The 19,373-nt window shown below is 43.6% G+C and overlaps 1 protein-coding gene across 3 annotated transcripts in view; it reads left to right on the top strand.

Annotated features, from left to right (window-relative positions):
* Window positions 1-19,373, top strand: part of LRMDA (leucine rich melanocyte differentiation associated) — a 1,135,663-nt gene that overhangs the window by 560,119 nt on the left and 556,171 nt on the right. The window lies entirely within an intron of this gene.

Below are 19,373 nucleotides of genomic sequence, written 5' to 3'. Positions count from 1 at the left end.
AGCATCTGGCCTAATTTAGAAAGGCTCTGTAGGGCTAGAGCCTTTGATTTATCAGGGAGAGGTATCTGTTATCAGAGAGTCTCACACATGGACTTATTTATTATCCAGAATCTGTTTTTAATTTCAGAGATTGTTTACCTAAACTGCTGTGTGTCAGATTCCAGGACGGATTTCTGCTTAGCATTTAATTTTAGATACTTGCCATGGTGGACAGAAAAAAATGGGCCTCCAGAATTTGTAGTTTCATTATGAATCTTATCCTTGGCAGCCCCTACCAGTAGTTTGTCTTTGAAATCTCCTTGGTACTTGTTAACCCTGCTCTGCTGTGAAAGAGATATAGTGTATTTATTGGACTTTGCCCATTTATGAAAAAGTACAGAAATTATTAATGGTTTAGTAGCTATTAATGCATTACTTGGGTGGAATTCAAATTCTAATATTTATGGTAAACCCCTTTATAATGAAACAGGCAGAGAATCAGCTCTCTTGCTCCTTAAATTTGGAAGGCTCTGGATGCCATTGGAATGGCTCCCTGTGAAATATGAGCCCTGCTGGCATTATATTTACACCCATAAATAAAAAATAAGTACTTCGGGTTGGAGGAGAAATAATTAAGAATATTTGTGTAGATAATAAAGAGGAAATGGTCCAGTTTGGTTAAGTGTGTGTTTAGGAAATGCCAGGGGCTGCTGGGACTCGAATGAGGGATGGGAAAGATCGGGGCTGGAGGACTGTGGGTGTGGAGGACTTCTGGCGACTTGTAGGAAGGGAAGCCTTGTGGAGGCCATCCTGGGACCATGGTAAGATGTATGGATCTGGGAGGCTTGTTTGGATTCCAAGTCTTCCCTAAGTTAGCACAGCTCTTTAATAGCAGTTGAACTTTCCTGGACCTCAGCCTCCTCCTCTATAAAGTGAAGTTGGTATCTCACAAAATTGTCAAGATGATAAACAGCATAGACTTAGAATTGTAATAAGTAATCCACAGATCTGTGTATATGAGGCCTAAAGAGAGAACTCAGGTATGGCAAGCATCTCAGAGCAGGATTGGAAAAAACATATACATATGTATGTACATATACACACATATAGAGATACATGTATTTTTGGTGTGTGCGCATGATTGCTGGCTGTCGAGCGGAAGATAGGGAATATAGAATGGGTATAAAATAACCTTAATATGGCCATTTTAAAAAATAGGGTCTCAGAATACAATAAATGTACTGAGTACCTCTTACCTACCAGGGCTCTTTTGCCCATGGAATCTGTTATTGGGTTAATGTCCCCTGATCTTTTTCTAGTCCAACTGAGCTTCTTTCTGACCTCTTCCTGTTAGAAGCTAAAGGGTTTGGTTGAATCTCTACATCTCTAAGCATCTAGTAATCAGCTGTAAAATCAACATGTAATAACAGAAAGGAATCTCAAGGAGCATCTTGTTTAAGGATGGCAAGCACATTTTATTGCATATGAAAGCTATATAGTGATGGCTTCTAGAAGTGCTGAATTGAGAAAAATTCTGACCCATAGCCATGTTTAGCAGGAAAGATGGGTGACTGATGAGTGGTACCTGCTAGAGTTGATGAGTGGGAAGTAGTGATGTTGTGTCTCACATCTTCTCATAGCTTTTTGTTTGTTTGTTTGTTTGTTTTAAGAAGGAAACTAAAACCTAGCACAGTCAACTGGCCAAGCTCACAGACTTAAATCTCTGGCTTCCAATTCAAGTGATGCTGAGGCCACACTACACTGGTGTGGTTACTACAAACCTCCTAGGACAGCAGTCAGCTGCTCCTGACTTAGGAGACTACCACTGCAAGTGGACATCTCCTTGATGTGTCTGATGGCCTTCACAGAGAGCCAAAAAGCCAAGGCCCAAGAGACTATTTGGATTGATGATGATTATGTGAATGATAACTCATTTATTTAGTATTTCTATGTCTCAGGTCCTATACTATGACGTTGATGCTTGTTTTCCCATTTAATTACAACAATCTTATCAGTGGGTGACAGTCTCTTCATTATGCACATGAGGAAAAAGGGGTCCAGATAGGTTAAGAAACTCTGCAGAGTCACAAGCTAGCAAGTCTCAAAGGCTCACAGACTCCAGAGCACTGTTTTTAATCACTGAACATCTCCTATGTGCTTGTGAATGGTGCCATCCCTAGGGGTAACATAGATGCATCCTCCGAGTAACATGAAGAAAGATGTACATGTAAAGTAGCAAAGGAAGCTGGGGGCAGTGGGTGGTCGGTGCTCCTGACAGACAACATTTAGGCGGCAGGGAAGAATGTCCTTGCCATCTCATACAGAATTTCCGTATTTCTGTGTGTGCTGCCGTGACTCTAGCAAGAGTTGGATGGAACTGGGGAGATCAAGTCTCCGGTTCTTTATTTCTGCTCACTCTAGCTAATTGCATAATGACTCATAAAAGTGAAATTTCTAGTGAGCATGTCTGCCATGCTGTTTTGCTAAAGGGCATAGATGTTTCCTGACTTCAGAAGGAAATGATCCCTGATGCTGGAGAAAGGGACAACCTTTCGCCTAACAGATTTTGCCTCTCTTGTCCCTCCCTTTATGAGGAGCCTGAGTAGACAGTATCATTCTGGGAGCTCTGGACTCCTCCCCATGGTGCTCCAGGGGCTGGTGGCTGGCTTGCATTGAGCCTGTTTACTGTGTGGTGAAGGCAGAAGACATGGCCATTATATTCCTAATTTTACCTGAGTTAACTATAGCCAGATAACACAGGTCTTGGACTCAGGTCCAAATTCATTCATCCACCAGGCTTATCTTTGTCTGCCTATTGGCTTTTAAATATTCAGGTTACAGGGTATAATCTTAACATTTAGGTTAACTATCAAATAAAAATAAAAATTAATAAGGTAGAAAAAAAAGAAGAGAGTGTCTTTACTTACAACTCTTATTGGAGCTGGTGGAAGGGCGCCCTCTCAGCCCATGTGATTCCTGTCTAGAAAATGGGCTCTTCTCTGCATGTTGCAGTCAGCAGACTATCAATCTCTTCCTGGGCTGGGTGTAGGTTGCTGCCCTACCTGGGATCACACAGAAGGAAGCTCGGGAAATTCTTTGATCGAAAGTTACTTTTCTGGCCTAGGAAAGGGGTCCCAGGGGCATTTCACTTCTCCCCAAGAGAGTAATGAGAATTGCTCTCATTGCTGCTGATGATGATGGAGGAGGAGGAGGAAACTATGTTAACGTTTGAGTAGAATCATCATCACCTGGCAGGCATTGTTCTAAGTAATTAACATAATCCTTCAATAGACTCGAAGTTGCTGTTATTGTTGTCCCCATTTTGCAGTTACACAATGGCTTGGCTGGTTGCAGTTAAATAAACCACAGCTTGGCCCACACAGGGGCTCACATCTGTAATCCCAGCACTTTGGGAGGCCCAGGCTGGCAGATCACTTGAGATCAGGAGTTCGAGACCAGCCGGGCCAATGTGGTGAAACCCCATCTCTACTAAAAATACAAAACTTAGCCAGGTGTGGTGGTGGGCGCCTGTTATCCCAGCTACTTGGGAGGCTGAGGCAGGAGAGTCTCTTGAACCCAGGAGGCGGAGGTTGCAGCGAGCTGAGATTGTGCCACTACACTCCAGCCTGGGAGACAGAGTGAGACTTTGTCTCAAAAATAAAAAAAGAAAAAAAAAGAAACCATGGCTCATTTATTCCCTCAGGGTCATATTATTGGTACATGGTGGAACTGGCCTAAGAATAGAGTCTGCGCTTGGTGACTGGAAGAATGTCTTAGGAGAGGAACACTTCCCTTTTCCTGTCAGTCTCCAGACCCTTACTCTCCTCTTCATGGAGATTGTTTTCTTTTTGATCAAAATGAAATCCAGAAGAGAGAGGGAAAATCCTTATGGAACATCTTTGCAGGCCTCTTTTATCAGGGCTTTTCTCTGGCTTCATCTACCTGCCTGCCCCACAGGCCCCTCTCCCTCACCTAAACCCCTAAGACCTATCTGTTCTTTGTCTGTCATGAACAGTTCTCCAAACCTTTACTTACCCTGAGTTATAGATGAATGACAGAAGCTGAATGTGTTTCTTGTGCCAGCAACATTTGTATTTTCATTGTAGTTGAAGCAGTGAAGGTGGACTTTCACGTGCAACTGACCAGGTGCTGCTTCCCACTCTATGGTCTTTATATGTCCAAGCTAACCTGAGATCCAAAGCTAGGAATTCACTTAAACTGTCTGCCATTCCATCTGTTTGGATTTGTCTACAAACCAATCAGGAAGACATATGAAAGGTGAACAGAGGCAGCATTTTAGCTCCTTCTGCACCCTAGGATTTTACAGTGCCATAGTCTCCAATAGCATGCTCTGAACATGATCACTGTATCGCTCTTCCAGATGGAAGGTGGTCCTGCAATCAGTGGGCTTTTCTTGGCACAGCATAGGCTACAGCCAGGCACCTGACTGAGAGAACATTCCTTAGGTGCCAGGAGCAGGAGAGGAAGGCTGGACACTCCATGTTGCCTGAGGCCACCACCCTTTGGACTAAGAGACAGAAAGAAAATGGTGCTCACCTCTGGAAAGACCAAGTCGTTGATGTCCTGCCTCCCATCTTCAGGGCTGTTCTACCTATGAGGCCATCTCCTGAAGGCACCGTGTTTTTTATATAACGTTTTGTCCTTTTAGAAATTATCGTGACGCATGTCAAGAGCTTTCACACCGAAAAAATATGTCACATTAGCTTCCAAGTTTCTGATTGTCTAAATAACGCAGCAACTCAACATACAGCTGTCTGGCATTTTGACAGTACAATAACCCATAATTCTTCCTGCCACTCAACACTTCAAGGTTAGCATTTTGTAGTTTGCTCTCAAGGAGTAGTCATTTAAATTTTCAAGAGCAAAGAAATGAATGTGGCTGCTTCATACCTCTCTTTTGATCCTTCCTTTATTTATTTGTGTACTTTTTCCATTTATATTTTCCATTATATATTTTATGGAATGCTTATGTTTGGGTGTAAACTTTTTTTGGAGCATTAGAATGTTGTATCCCCTTCTCCAGATAGATGGGAATAAAAATGAGACATATCTGCTGAGCTTCCGAGGGCAGCTGCCCTGTGAACAGTTCCCAAGCATTTGCAGTGGAGTAAAGCAAGAAGGAACTAGTAGGCATATGGAGTAGTTTATGACTCTTTTCTGTCTCCTTTCGGATGGTAGGTGAAGTACTTGCAGCTGCCTTCTGAGGAAGGTGGAGTTTCCAGTTTCTACCTTCTCTTGAGAGAACCCCACTTGCTTAGTCCAACCTTCATCCTTGAGTCTCAAGGATGAGTCTTGGAAACCCAGTTAACATCTTTGACTTAGCTGCTGGTTTCTGAATTGTCCTGACTGGCTTGGTTGCAACTGGTCATTTTTGTAGGCACATAATGGGTTTTGTGCCTAGGTGGGAAACTGGGTTATGAATCTGGCTTTCATTAATTGCCTCTATAACCTTGACCAAGTCAACAGTTTTCCTCTTTGAACTTCTTTCCTTATTTCTAAAATGAGATTACTAGCTCTCTCCATACCTGCCACTCTAGGCTTATATAGCTGGGATAAGAAGAAACAATAGGGATAAATGTGCTCGAATTATTGAGAGCCGTGCTATCTCAATCTTAGACATTATTGTGAAGTTTTTCTTTCAACCCGCTGCCAGTTTATATCCTGGATCTACCTTCCTGCCTGCAGTAATTTAGTGGCTTATTGTGATGTGTGGGTCACTTTCTGAGACAAAGAGAGTCAATATAATGCCTTCTGCCATGAACAGGCTTTATTTAGTGGCCTTTCTTGGACTGTGTTCAAGAGTAAACTCTTGGACCTTGGGCACCCTGAGGACATCTCAGGGTTTAAAATTCCTGAGATAAAATAATTAAGTTTTAGATCCATAACTGACTGATGGACTCAATGAATGTGCTTTGCCTGGGAAAACTCTAACCTCTCCAAACTCACCAAACCATGTTTAAACCCATGAAGTTAAGCACAATTTAAAAGTCTGAATGTGTTTAAAAAGAATCACTGTGTTTATAGGCAATCTGTTTACACGTTGAAAGCCATTACAGTGATAGTGATAAAAATTTACCAGTTTGGGCCCTAAAATCTCTAAAACATAATTTGTTTGTTGAGGCCTACTGGAATTGATGAAGGAGAGAATTAACTCTTCTTCAGCATCCCTGGGACTCACTCTGACAAGTCTGAGAGGGGCTGCTGGCTGGAAATTATAGAAGGTTTGAATCTAGGTTCATGGGGAGTTTCTAATGTGTGGAATTTGTTTGGTTGGTTGCCTTTGGTGAGGAGGAATCCAGGTCGATTTTCTCCCATTTATTAAAGGTTTTATGACCCCTCTTCTTCAGAATTAGCAATCTCATTTGCTGTGCATTTGCTACTTTTAACTGGAGAGTTTGAAACCTTGTGCAGTCTACTTGTATAAGATGCTGGATTATCACAGTTCCACGCTTCAAATAGCCTGGGCTAGGAGGAGAACAACTTGACGGGGTTTACCGCAAATGTTTCAATACTAGCAATAACACAGTCACTTGAATTGCATATCATTCTATACTCTTCAAAGCATGTCGCATCTGTTAACATAGCTGATCTCAGAGTAGTGCCGTGAAGCAGGAAGGACTATGATTTCTAAAATTACGTTTTTAAGGATTTTTTTCTGATTATGAAAATAGTGCATATTCATTATAGAAATTTTGGAAAATACTGAGAATCATAAAGAAGGAAATTAAGGTTGCTCATAATTCCCCATTTCCCAGAAATAACCACTTAAAACCTTCTGGAATGTATCTCCCACCACACATACTCCTTTTTGTATGTATGTGCACAGATACCTGTAGATTAGATTTTTTAATATGAGATCCTTCTATAAAGATACTGTATGTTCTAGGCCTTTCACTTATAAACATTTACCCGTGTTATAAATAGTTCTTGAAACCCCACTGTTTAATAGCTGAATGGCTTTCTGTTTGAAGAGTATTATAATATTGTTGAGTAACTATGTTATTTTCAGTTGTTCCCTATTCTACTCGGTATCATGAAGTATGTTCCAGAACGTACATCTATTTATTTATTTATTTTTTTCATTTTAAACACAGCTCTGATTATATCCTGAAGACAAACTCTTAGAAATGGAATGGCTAAGATGTTTCTGTCTACTTTTTGAGGACTACTATGTAAAGTGATAGATAGAAAGGTAGGGATTTTATCCCAATTTGATGGTGGGAAAACTGAAGATCAGAGAGTTACACTTACTTGCTCCAGGGTGCAGAGTGGAGCAGCCAGGTGACCCTATGGAAGCATTCACCTTGCTGGTGCTCTCACCACCTGGCAGGTGAGGACAGCACCTTGGCAAGGCTAAGCTAGGTTACAATGTGGCTGTTGTGGGCTCTCTTCACAGCCCCTATTTGGGTATGGTTTGTGATACTGATGGAGATTAATGAAATTGTCATTCTGCTTCATGTCACTGCTTCTCAGAGCTTTCTGGGCTTTCCTTCTCCCCCTCTCTCCCCAACTCAGTGCTCTCTCAGAATGGCTGCAGCCCACCTGCCTGCATGTTTGCGTGCCTTCCTTTTTAACCTAAAACATTTCGGAGGATGCCTATCAAGTTCCACACCCTGTGTTGGCTGCAAGGGGTACAAAGATGTGTTAATTCAGTCCTGACCCTCAAATGTCATCTAGGATGAGAAGGCAAACAGGTAACTGTGGTGAAGTATGAAGAAGACATAGTCCTGGGGCTGTGGAAGAATCAGGAATGTCTCATTTGTGAAGCGTATCACGCTGTTCCTGGTGCATCACAAACCTCTAGTCTGCTGCCTCAGTGGACCCCTTTGGATTCCTATTCTGTAGTATTTGTTTTGCTCAGATGTATCCCCAAAAGTCTTCTCACTTTTGCTCCTTTTTGCTCCTTGTCTGCTTTGACTTACTTCCCATTGTTTTTGTACACCTAATAAATAATTGATGGTGTGGCCTGACTACCTGACCTCTGGGTGCCTCTATCCTGGCCCTATTCTTGCTACTTATAAGTTCCCAGGAAGTTGCACCTGTCCCTGAGTCTCATTTTCCTTATTTGTAATATTAAGGGAAGAAAACCCAAAAACTGCTAATACAAATAATAGCAAGCATGTATTGAGCACTTATTATGCCCCATGTACTGTCATAAGAACTTTACACATATTATTAAAGCACACATCTTCGTGGGGTTTGGGTTAGTGTTGTCCCATTTCCCAGCTGACGATCCAGAACCCAAGGCCACACAGCTGGATGGTGGGGCCATGAGACAGGCAGACATTAGCAATTGTTCTCTTTGCACTGTCCTCCACTTTCTTAGGACCCTTGCCTTACATTGTAGTTGGAATGGCAAAACACTTGTGGTGTCATTTGGGAGTTTAATATGGTTAGTTTGGGAGAGCAGAAACTCTCTTGAGTTGACAATGCATTGCAGAGCAGGCATGAGGACGTCCAGGACCTTGGCTGTTCCCTCCCCAGGGCTATAGAATGTCACAGAATCAGGGAATTGTGGGGCTGGGAGAGACCTCAGAGGAAAAGCTCCTTTTTCAACCATCCATTCACTTGCTCACTCACCAACATCTTGAGCACCTGCTATTTGAAAGTCATTATACTACATGTTGTTCTTGCTATGGAGACTAAGAACAGGTACGGCTTCTGCTCTCGGGAAACTCACAACCCAGAAAGCCGGGAGGTAGCATGTCACACAGCTGGTGGGACTGTTGGGAGAGAAAGCAGTAAGGATAAAAATGTTTTCAGTTGAAATGCCTAATTCTCTCTAGACTTCCAGGAAGGGGCCTAATAATTTTGGCACAAGGACTATCTTCTTTCCAGTGCATGGCCTCGTGTTCCTGGGTCTGGCAAGTCCAGAATTAGTAGTAGAGAACTCTTGTCCAAAGCACTAATTTGGAGGCTGAGATTTATTGTTGTCACAGCACCTGGCTTACAAAAATAAGCTTTGTCATAATGGAGGAAGAAAAGGAAGGAAAATAAAGTCAGGTTTTAGATCAGTTGCAGAATTTTTTCCCCTGTCTATTGAGGTTTATAGTAAGTCAAAATGCCTGGTACTCAGATTGATTTGAATGAAAAAAAAAAGATATACATATATATGCATGCTTGAACAATGTCAGGCTTCCAGTGTGCCTCTAGTTCCTCTTTAAGTCCCCAATCTAGGAGTTTCTTCTGTAGCTTGATTCCAGCAAGAACAGGCACTGCTTCAGTATTCATTTCAGTGGCATTGACAATACTGACAATATAATTGACCTAAAAAGTTCTGGATTTCCTGTTAATGCACTTTAGAAATGTACATCAACTACCAAAAAAAAAAAAAAAAAAAAAATCATTTCTATCTACATTTCACTTGATTTCCATTTTCAAGAGAGAGGCTTCATCATTATTATTCTATTTGAATAGCACTGATATCTTGAAGGATGGAAGGAGATTTCTATTGTATGCGGGAGTACTTTATTTCGATATTTTCTTTGTCTGATTATACATGATAAACACACATTAGTGACATTTCGTGCATGTTTGGAAGATAAATGGGGATATCTCTTTAAACCATTCCTGACACTTGCTAACCTGTGAGCTTAATGGCATTTTCTCTTTGATTCAATAATTTGTCTGTCAAAAAAAAGCTGGGCTGACATTCTCCTTGTTGTGGGATTGAAATGGAAAGAAATCTCTTCTCTTGAAGATACATTTTTTTTTTAAATTGAGGGGAACATTTTAGGATAAAATGTTTTGAAATTATTTGGGTTTTGGTGGTGGAGGTGGGGGACGGGGCTGGGAGGGTGGCGCTGATGAATGCGAGAGCCCTGACATTATATGTATGGCAAGTGATCTTAAAAGGGGGCCCATTACCTCTGTCTGCAAGTCCTCTTGAAATAATTAGGGAACGTGTGAAATCTTGCAAATGAAGATGGCTCCTACTGCAGTGTCTCCTGGGAGCCGTCAGCCTCGGTCCCGATGGAGGTGGTTGGGTGGAGTGTGCATCTGTGTGCATAGGCATAGCTCTGACTCCATGAGCCTTGGTTCCCCCAGACGACAGAGAGATCCCCTGGACAATGGTGAGAGGGAAGGCCGTCCCAGTATGATGCCAGAGAGGCTCCAAATCCAGATGCCTGTTTTTGCTTTGGAGATTTTGGAGCAGCCTCATTCAGGGGCTGTGATGAACATGAATCAAGTGGTGAACCTCGAGTTTAGGGAGACATATGGTAGGCCGCAGTTGGGGCTTAGAGCTCATGAGGGAGCCCTGTGCATCTGTGAGAAAGGTGGCTTCATATGTTGGGAATGAGGGACCATGTCAGAGCTGTATCATGTGACCCAGGATGTGTTACTAGCCTGCCTCCTGGAGCCCCTCCGTGCCCGGAATTTGAGGGCTTCTTGGAAGTCTGATTACGTAAAGTTGATGTGAATAGGCAGGGAGCAGAATGGAAGAGGATGCTTGGTGTTGACAGTCTGCTTCCCTCCCTTCCTGCTTCTCCACCGTAAGGGGTCTTCACATGCACCATTAGAACACAAGGACTTATTAGGCCCCCTCGCGTTGATTCATTCAACACCTTGTATGTGTGCCAGGCACAGTTCTAGGCCCCAGGGAGACACCCCAAGTCATATAACTTGCCCATAGTGAAGTTAGGAATAAAACCCAGGTTTCTTGACTCCTGATCTGATGCTTTTCTGGCATACCACGCTGGCTTCCTGGAGACCCCATCTCCTGCAGGAGCCTGAAATTCTTTCTCATTATCTTGTTGTTCTTCCTCATGGCTTCCGGTTCCCCTGTCTGAGAACCCGGGTCAGTCATTTCATGCTGGGTTACCCTAGCAAAACACAACAAACACAAACAAACAAAAATGAAGTCATCAACTATCACATGTGTTTTCCCAGGCCGGATTTCCCACTAGCAAGTAGGGCCCTTCAATGAATATCCTGAGTGCTGTTACTTTAGAAGCCCCATCACACAGCATATCAAACATATTAAAATTAACCCCTATCTCATATTAAACATGATTTATGAAGTTTCATGTGAAATTTTGGGAATGGATTTTAAAAATCATTTTTATAGTTTTGAGGTTTCAGAGTAAATTCATTGTGGCTTAAACTTTGTTATATTTAACTGTAAAGCTTGAATTGATTTGCACTTAACTGACCAATGATTATAATGTTTCTTTCTGTTGAAATTTAATGAAATATTTATTATTTAATGTATGATTTTTATTATATTATTATTTATTTAATGAAACATTTATTAATCTTAGTTTCACGATTTTTATTTCACATTTTAGAGCCATTTATTTTCAGATCTCAAACATTTCATTGGCCTTTAATGAGTCTAGAGGAGAGCCCTCGACACTATGCCTATAACTCCTCATGGAAGAAAGGCCCTGCAAATAGACCTCTTTGCAGCTACCCACCCAAAACCAAATTGTATACCACAACATTTGCTGCCCTTGGAGAACCCCAGATGGGCTTGCTGGAAAACCTCTTCTAAAATCCCTGGGACTGGCCTGAGTGTCATGGAAGTGAACCTGAGGACTCAAGAAGAACTCCCGTTTCTACTTGCCATGGTGTCTTACTCAGCTTGGGCTGCCATAAGAAAATATTGCAGACCAGGTGGTTTAAACACAGACATTTATTTCTCACAGTTCTGGAGTCTGGAAGTCCAACATCAAGAGCCAGTTCTGTTTCTGGTGAAGACTTTCCCCAGCTTGCAGATGGCTGCTTTTTTGCTGGGTCCTCACACCCTCACATGGTAGACAGAGCACACCCTGTTCTCTCTTCTTCTGAGGGCACCGATCCCATGATGAGGGTCTCACCCACGTGACCTCATCTAACCCCAGTTCTCTTCAAATACTACTTATACAAAGGCTCCACTTCAAACTACCATCACATTGAGGGTTAGGGATTCAATACATGCATTTGAGGAGGTTGGGGGGTTGGGGCACAAACATTCACTCCCTAACATACAGTGTGGTGGAAACGCCCAGGCCTCAGAGTCTGTGGCTGTGGATTTCACATCCCAGGCCCACCACTTTTAGCAGTGGTTAGCCTCCGAACTTCAGTTCCTGCATCTGTAAAATGGGGATGGTAATCAATCTGCAGGGTTGTTATTTGCATTAGAAGTAATGTTTATAAAGGGTCCAGCACCCAGTAGGTACATCTTCTCATTGTAATTTACCCAGTCATGTGAGGACATCTTTAATGAAATGAAACAGCAGCTGTTATGCATGAAGTTACGACAAAGAGACATACAGAGCAGGGAGACAGGCCAGGAGCATGTCTGGAGGCAGAAAAACAGGTAAAGTCCTTGACCTTGAGGCAAGGAGGGGCTCCTATAAAAAGAGTTTTTTCCCTACATTTCTGGGAAGTCTCAGGCTTTCAGGAAACCCCTCAGGTTGTGCCAGACTGCAAAGAGTGGGCTGAGAGGCCCAGTCTTCTGGGCCTGGGGATGATTCAGGGATGAAAGATCTGCAAGCTGGGAAGTCAGCTTGAGGGTTTTTCACCAGAAAACAATCTGCAGTTTATTTATTTACTTTTGCCATTTCCAGAATGGGAAACACAAATGGAAATGATGAGTTTTATAAATGTGGGAGTTTAGTGCCTGGAGTGGAGGTGGGGGTTGGTATTTACATGCAAATGACCCTAGATTCTGCAGATTACTAGTATCTGGTGAAGGAACAAATGCCCAGCATTTAGAAAGCCATCAGAACAGGGAGCGCCACCCTGACTGCGAGAATGGGTGGGCAGTGATATGGCAACCCTCTCTCCTGGGTACTCCACCATTAGAGGGGATTGGTGGGTAGAAAATAAGAGGTGGTGAGTGGTCTCCCAAATCCTTCCACGGGGGAACGTCCCCCGGCCCACCCTCTCTCTCTCCCATCCTTTCTCCCTTCCTTCTGCCACTCAAGTGAGTGCTGGGTGTGTGTCAGGCACTATCCTAGGTGCTTGCATTAAATCCATGGGCAAAATGGAAACATTTATAATAGACATTAAACAATAAACATGTCTCGTAAGGACGTTATTCGTTGGAGGGCAAAAAATGCTATGGAGAAAAGAAAAAGAGAGCAGGTAATAAAATTAGTAGTCCTGGGTGGAGGTGTCAGGACAGGTTGCAGTGTTGAACAGGGTGGCCAGGAGAGGCAGCATTAGGAAGGTGAGATGAGTAAATGGCAGGTAAGTCAGTTGAGGGTGTTGAAGGACAAAAGGACTATAAAATGAACTGTCTCTGAGCTCATAGTGTCTGATGGGGGAGGAAGAAGCCAGTCAACATTAGAATGCCTGGAATATCATTTCTTCCTAACAAATCTGAGCAATGTGGCTTAGGGAGATGAGGAATAGCTGTGCCTGCCAGTACTTAATCTTACGTGGCTCATGGTACCACTAGGCAGAGCTTGGTATCAGATGGCGATTGGGACATGGGTATAAAGCCAGAGTTCTCTAGCCCAGGTGGGGTTTTTGGGTGTCTAATGGCTCAAAACTTTTGTTGGATGAATGACATGAGTGGCTGAATGAAAAATTGAGTGAATAAATTCATCAATGAGCAAATGAATGAACAATGAATGAATAAAGACTGATTAAAATTCTTTGTTAAGAATAGGTAATTTACAAGTTCATACTATAAGTTACTAGTTGTACATTTAACTTCAGTAGTAATTTTTTAAGGTGCTTTGCTATATTTAAAATATATAGGCATTTACACCATTGAGTAAATTTTAAATGTAGTGAAAATTATCCAATTTTAAATATGTTTAGATATTATGGTATAGTCTGAACTTAGATTTTCACTTGTACCTGTAGTCAAGGTAGACCGTATTTTCTGAACCAGCAGATGACTTTGCCTCCTATGTAGAGTGAGAGCAGACTGCTTGAGAAGCTTGTGAATCATAGTTTCTTGCTTATGGATAATTGCTGCTCTTGGTCTTGAGACATGACATGGAGATCGACGCAGAGTAAACTGCTGGTCTGCTGGTTATTAAACTTCGCATATTTTCAGAAAGACCTGGGGAAACTTACAGAAAGAGTGGCAGACAGTGTCAGGCAGGCCTCAGACTGGCCACACCCCAGGCCTACTTTATCAGAAGTTTCAGGTATGGTCTCCAACATCTGTAGTTTAAAATTGTTTCTCAGGTGATTTTGTTGTTGATAGTGTAGGGGATTAAGGAACCACTGCACCAAAGCCAACTTTGAGAGCAGGGGGTATGTCCTTTTCTTTTAAAATTTTTACTTTATTAGTGTCTATTGATAAATGGATAAGCAGTAAATCCTAACTGCAGAAAGCCAAATGAGACAGATTTATCCCGCTCCAACAAGGTAGCATTTTAGTCTTCTCTCTCTCTCTCTTTTTCTTATTTTGCTTAACTTTTCCCTAAACATGGGACTACTCTGTACGTATTACTGTACTATTTGCTTTCTCTTTGCAATTCTGATGCATTATGCATGTCTCTCAATATGTTTTAAAGCTACATGATATTCCAGAATGTGGAAGTGACCCATCTTTTCAACTTGCTGAAATTCATTGATTTACTCAAGTGCTTCCCTCATAGAAAATGTTGATAAACCTTTGCTGACTGAATAAACGAAGAGAACATAGCTATTTCGTACCATCCACCCCATGTCAGTTGCCCATAAGAAGTTTGGTGTTAAAAGCAAGCCAGATTCCTCCACACATGTAGTTCCAGCTACTTGTGAGGCTGAGACGGGAGGATCACTTGAGCCCAGGAGTTTGAGGCTGCAGTGAGCTATGATTGTGCCACTGCACTCCAGCCTGGGTAACAGAGTCCTATCTCTGAAAATAAATAAGTAAATACATTTAAAAAATAAATAAATAAATGGGCCAGGCGCGGTGGCTCACGCCTGCAATCCCAGCACTTTGGGAGGCCAGGGCATGCGGATCACAAGGTCAGGAGATCGAGACCATCCTGGCTAATACGATGAAACCCCCGTCTCTACTAAAAATACAAAAAATTAGCCGGGTGTGGTGGTGGGCGCCTGTAGTCCCAGCTACTTGGGAGGCTGAGGCAAGAGAATGGCGTGAACCTGGGAGGCGGAGCTTGCAGTGAGCCGAGATCACATCGCTGCACTCCAGCCTGGGCGACAGTGCAAGACTCAATCTCAAAAAATAAAAAAAAAAACGAACGAACCAGCTGACTTAGTTCTTCTTAGGGAAGGTTCTAGGCTGTGGTGAGAACCCCTCCAATGCAGGGGTTCAGGCTGACTTGAAATGGGGTTGTCATTTAACAAAGGGAAAGAGAACAAATCCGCCAATGAGAAAAGTTGATGGGGCAGAGGCCTCAGGCAACGTCCAGACCCTGTCCTCAGAGTCTGTGAACATTTAAGGAGTTAGGACTTTCTTTATCTTCCTGGAGTGTCCACCCACTAATTTAGGGCAGGATATGGTGAGGACTGTGAAAGACCCAAGAGCCCTGGAGTTCCCTATGTATTGGCTGAGGGTATTCGGAGGAGTGAGGGTTTGAACTGAGTTCAGAAGGAGAGTCAGCCTGAGCTCCACTGAGCAAAGGCTCTCGGTAACCCTGCCACTTATGTGGAGAGGGCCGTTTTGCCTCTGTCTGGCCATGTGAAGACCTGCTGGCTAGTGTAGGTGGCTCTTGGAAACCAGGTAGGTAAGAAACCTAATAAACTAACTATTCTGTTGTTTCTCCTTTTGGAGAAACAACAGCCACAAAAAGCTCAGCCCTCCACAGAGCCAAGCTCCAAGAGCCCCTTTCACAGACACATAAATATTTAATAATCATCTGTCTACAACCAATCTAGGGGAAAAAAATCTTTAAATAGACTGCTCGAAAGGCCAAAACCTGAATTTTAATTGGGGTACTTTGAATTACTCCCATTAGTCAGTCGCTCTGACTTTTTCTTAGTGGGGACTGGATTGTTTTGAAAGGGGATCGAAATTATTAGCAGCCCTTAAAAAAAAAACAAAAAAAACCTCCTGATCCTACTAAATAATAAACTAGGCTTCTTTTTAAAAAGACGCGGCTTTCTAGGCTTCAAGCAAGAGGGTAAAGTAAGATGAGCCCCACATTTTAGAGATGCAATTTGAAAAGCAAGCATTAAGGGCATTCAGATGCCTGGCTAAGCAGTTCCTTGGCAAAGCACTTCTGCAGTGCTCCCTGGTCCTGCTAAAGTTTGCAGGATGGAGAAGGCCTGTGTGTGTGTGTGTGTGTGTGTGTGTGTGTGTGTGTGTGTGTGTTTATATATTTATTTTCCCTCTCTCTGCCCCCTGGGCCTGCAGTCTTCTGTAGCTGATGTAACAATCCTCCTGGACGAACCCCTTGTATCTCACGCTAGCCAATTTCGACAGTCTAAAGTGCTCAAATTGAGCCATTTTGTTCTCTGTAAAATAAACCTCAGGCCATTATGCGTGGTTTTTCATTCAGCCGCCTCCTTGTCACCCTTCCCTTGGCCCCTCTCTGCCCACCCTCCCCTGCTTCCCCATTCTCTCCTTTTGCTCCCCCTCTGACGAATGGGAGGGAAGCAGACATCCTTTAGGAGACCGCTGTTTTCAGTCCAGGCATGTCAACTTCACTCTGGCACAATTTGCTTTGAGATCTGTGGCATGGAGTGGGGCCGCAGGGTCACCCCCCCACCATAATTGATCTTGCTTATTCATCTGCTTCCTGAGTATTGCCCTCTCCCCACGCTGGCCTTTGTTTGGATAAATTGTTGGAAGATTTACTGTGGTGCTGAAAGCCGCCTGCCCTGGTGTCCCCACCACCTCTTCCAGGGTGAGACGATGGAGTGGCACTTAGGGAAGAAAGTTCTCCCTCCTCCCCACCATCCCAAACCTAGAGGACATCTCCCAGCGTCACAATTCAGGCAATTTCCAGACTAATTTACTATGGAATCACTTTGCACGGCCCTTGTGCACCGGTATGAGAAATGTTAATTGGTGTGTGAGCCCGAGATGCTCTTCCGAAGGATTTATCGTCGGAAGCAGAGGAGGGGAAGGGGAGCCGAGGCCGTCTTTGTGATGGCTTGGAGGCTGCACTCACTCGCTTCAGATTATTTTTAAAACCAATGGTCATGATGGATCTGAATCCAGTAATTTATTCGATTTTGGGTCATTAACCCTTGTTCTGCTTATGGCAGCAAATGACTTCATCGTCAGAAATGATGAGTGTTCTGAACTGTGGGGATACTTGGCTCTCTCGAGCTCTCATCTGAAAATCAATTTTAAGCAAGTGGCAGGCATTAGAAATCCTCTCTGCTTATAGGTTTCTGCAGCATTGCCTCCAGGATTTGAAGAAGCAGGGAGGGCGGGGGAGGGGGAGAAGCCCCTGGAAAACTCCTATTGCCGGGGTGTTTGTGTTGGGGTGGCTAATGTCCTGAGAAGGCTACACAATAGACTGTCAAAATGGTTCTTTCAGAGTGGGGCACAGATCACAGTTTGGAAATGGGGGAAAAGGAAAGAAAGGAGCCAGCCTCCATCGAGTGATCCTGTCTATAGACTGAATAAAATAGCTTGAAATCATTGTCTTGATTCCCATTGACTGAAGGCTGGAGGGGCTTTACTGGTTAAGCTTTTAAAGCCGCAGCAGTTTAAACCCTTTTTTTTTTTTTTTTTTCATTTTTTTGTCTGGTGTACCCTTTATCCAGTTGACCTTGAAACACATTTAACTCATCTTTGGAAAAACAAAAAACAAACACTGTTTGCCTTCAATTCCGAGGTTGGCTTCTCTCTTGAGGTGTTCTATAAATAGGTGGCATTGCCCAGCATCGTTGGCTGTAGGGCACAGGGGACTGACGTGGCCAGTGCCGACCTGCCTCCCACTGGGCACACACTCCCGTGGCTGCCCACACTGCAGTCCTCTGCCATCCTGGACAAACTGGCTGGCAGTGTTTCGGATCAGAGAATCCCTTCCCTGCCTTTGCAGATGGAAGCAATGTTTGACGGGTGCTCGAGTGCTCTCTGAGAATGCGCCCATCTTTAAGCACTGCCCATGTGAGCCTGTGATTTCCTTCAACATAGTCATGGGAGATCCTTTCCACTGCTGACTTTTAAGTTGAAATATTTAGGGGAAAATATGAGTTTTAGAAACTTTTAAGTGGAAGAGATTTAGTAGATTTAGTAATGATTTAGCCAATTCCCTTATATTTTTGCAGATGAAGAGCCTATGGCACAGATATATCAAGTGCCTTGTCCAAAATCACGCATACTGCAGGGAGCAGAAGTGATCCTGAACCCAGGTCTCCTGAGCAGTGGGGTACCTGGGGTAGGGATGGCAGCAGGTTGCTCAGGTGCAGGTAATAAGGGACTGCACTGTCTGCAGGGAATTTACAAACAATAACAAAGCCCCTCACTCTGCTTTTAGTGACCACCATCAGCTGATTTTCAACAATGTCAGAGCTGAAAACACCCCTTTCAGCCAAGGTGGGTGCCCCACTAGCCCCTCCCCGCCTCTTTGGTACCCCACTGCTTCTGACTCCCAGTTCTGTGTTTTTCTCACTAAACTAAGATGCATCCCTCATCAAATAGCAGCCAAACAAAAAACCAACCTTACGTTAGAAGTTCCCTGCTTCTTTTGGAATTAAGTAAAGAAAATAGCCTTTTGATAAGCCCGCATTAGCCAGGAATAGCGCAGAAAAGTGTGGTGACTTAAAATTCGAAGCTAGGGGGCCCCTAAAAAGAAGTGATGGGATTTGTCCGCTCTCTCCTCGCCTGCATCCCTCTGACATGTGAGTGTGGAGTGTGGGCCAGGAGCTTGCAGCCCTGCTCTAGGTAGATTTAACAGAACCAGGGATGCTCTGCATTACCTTCCAAACTTAATTCTCTCCCATGTATCATCAGAGCCTACGGGGAACCTCCCAGTGGTCTGAGGGCCTGACCAGCTTTTATGTATATCTCTGTGGCCATCTTGGCCAGACTGGTTGCTGTCCAGGTTTCTTCTCCTCCTGAGCCACTCCCTGAAATGGGTAGGTAAATATCCCAGTCTGACTTCAGCTGCCGAGTCATCAGTCCTGACAGACGGCTGCCTCTTTGCCGAGCAACCCCCGTCACTGCCTCCTCCCCCAGCCCCTCATTTCATCTTCCCTCTGTCAGAACTCACCCTTTGGCAGAAATCTTTTGCGAGAGCTAAATGTGAGCCTCAAAGAGATGTCGTCAAGGTATTTTTCATAATTTTCAAAGGTAATTTCCTTCCCTCCCCCCACCCACCTTCTCTCTGTTATAATTAACGTCTCAGCAGCTCCCCAAATCAGCATAGCAGCCAAGTCCCCTCCCTGTGAAGGTGGCCACCTTTTCCCACACAACAGGCCTAGAAAATGGCCTTGGAGAGCAAGGGTGGGCAGTCAAAGGCTTCCTCACCATTGCATTGAGAGGCAAGCTGGTGGCCTTACCATCCTGGGATGAAGGA

This window comes from Rhinopithecus bieti, unplaced genomic scaffold, assembly GCF_001698545.2.
Source record: "Rhinopithecus bieti isolate Rb0 unplaced genomic scaffold, ASM169854v2 scaffold_6022, whole genome shotgun sequence".
NCBI classification, from domain to species: domain Eukaryota; kingdom Metazoa; phylum Chordata; class Mammalia; order Primates; family Cercopithecidae; genus Rhinopithecus; species Rhinopithecus bieti.
This window is presented reverse-complemented; position numbering and strand designations above follow the sequence as displayed.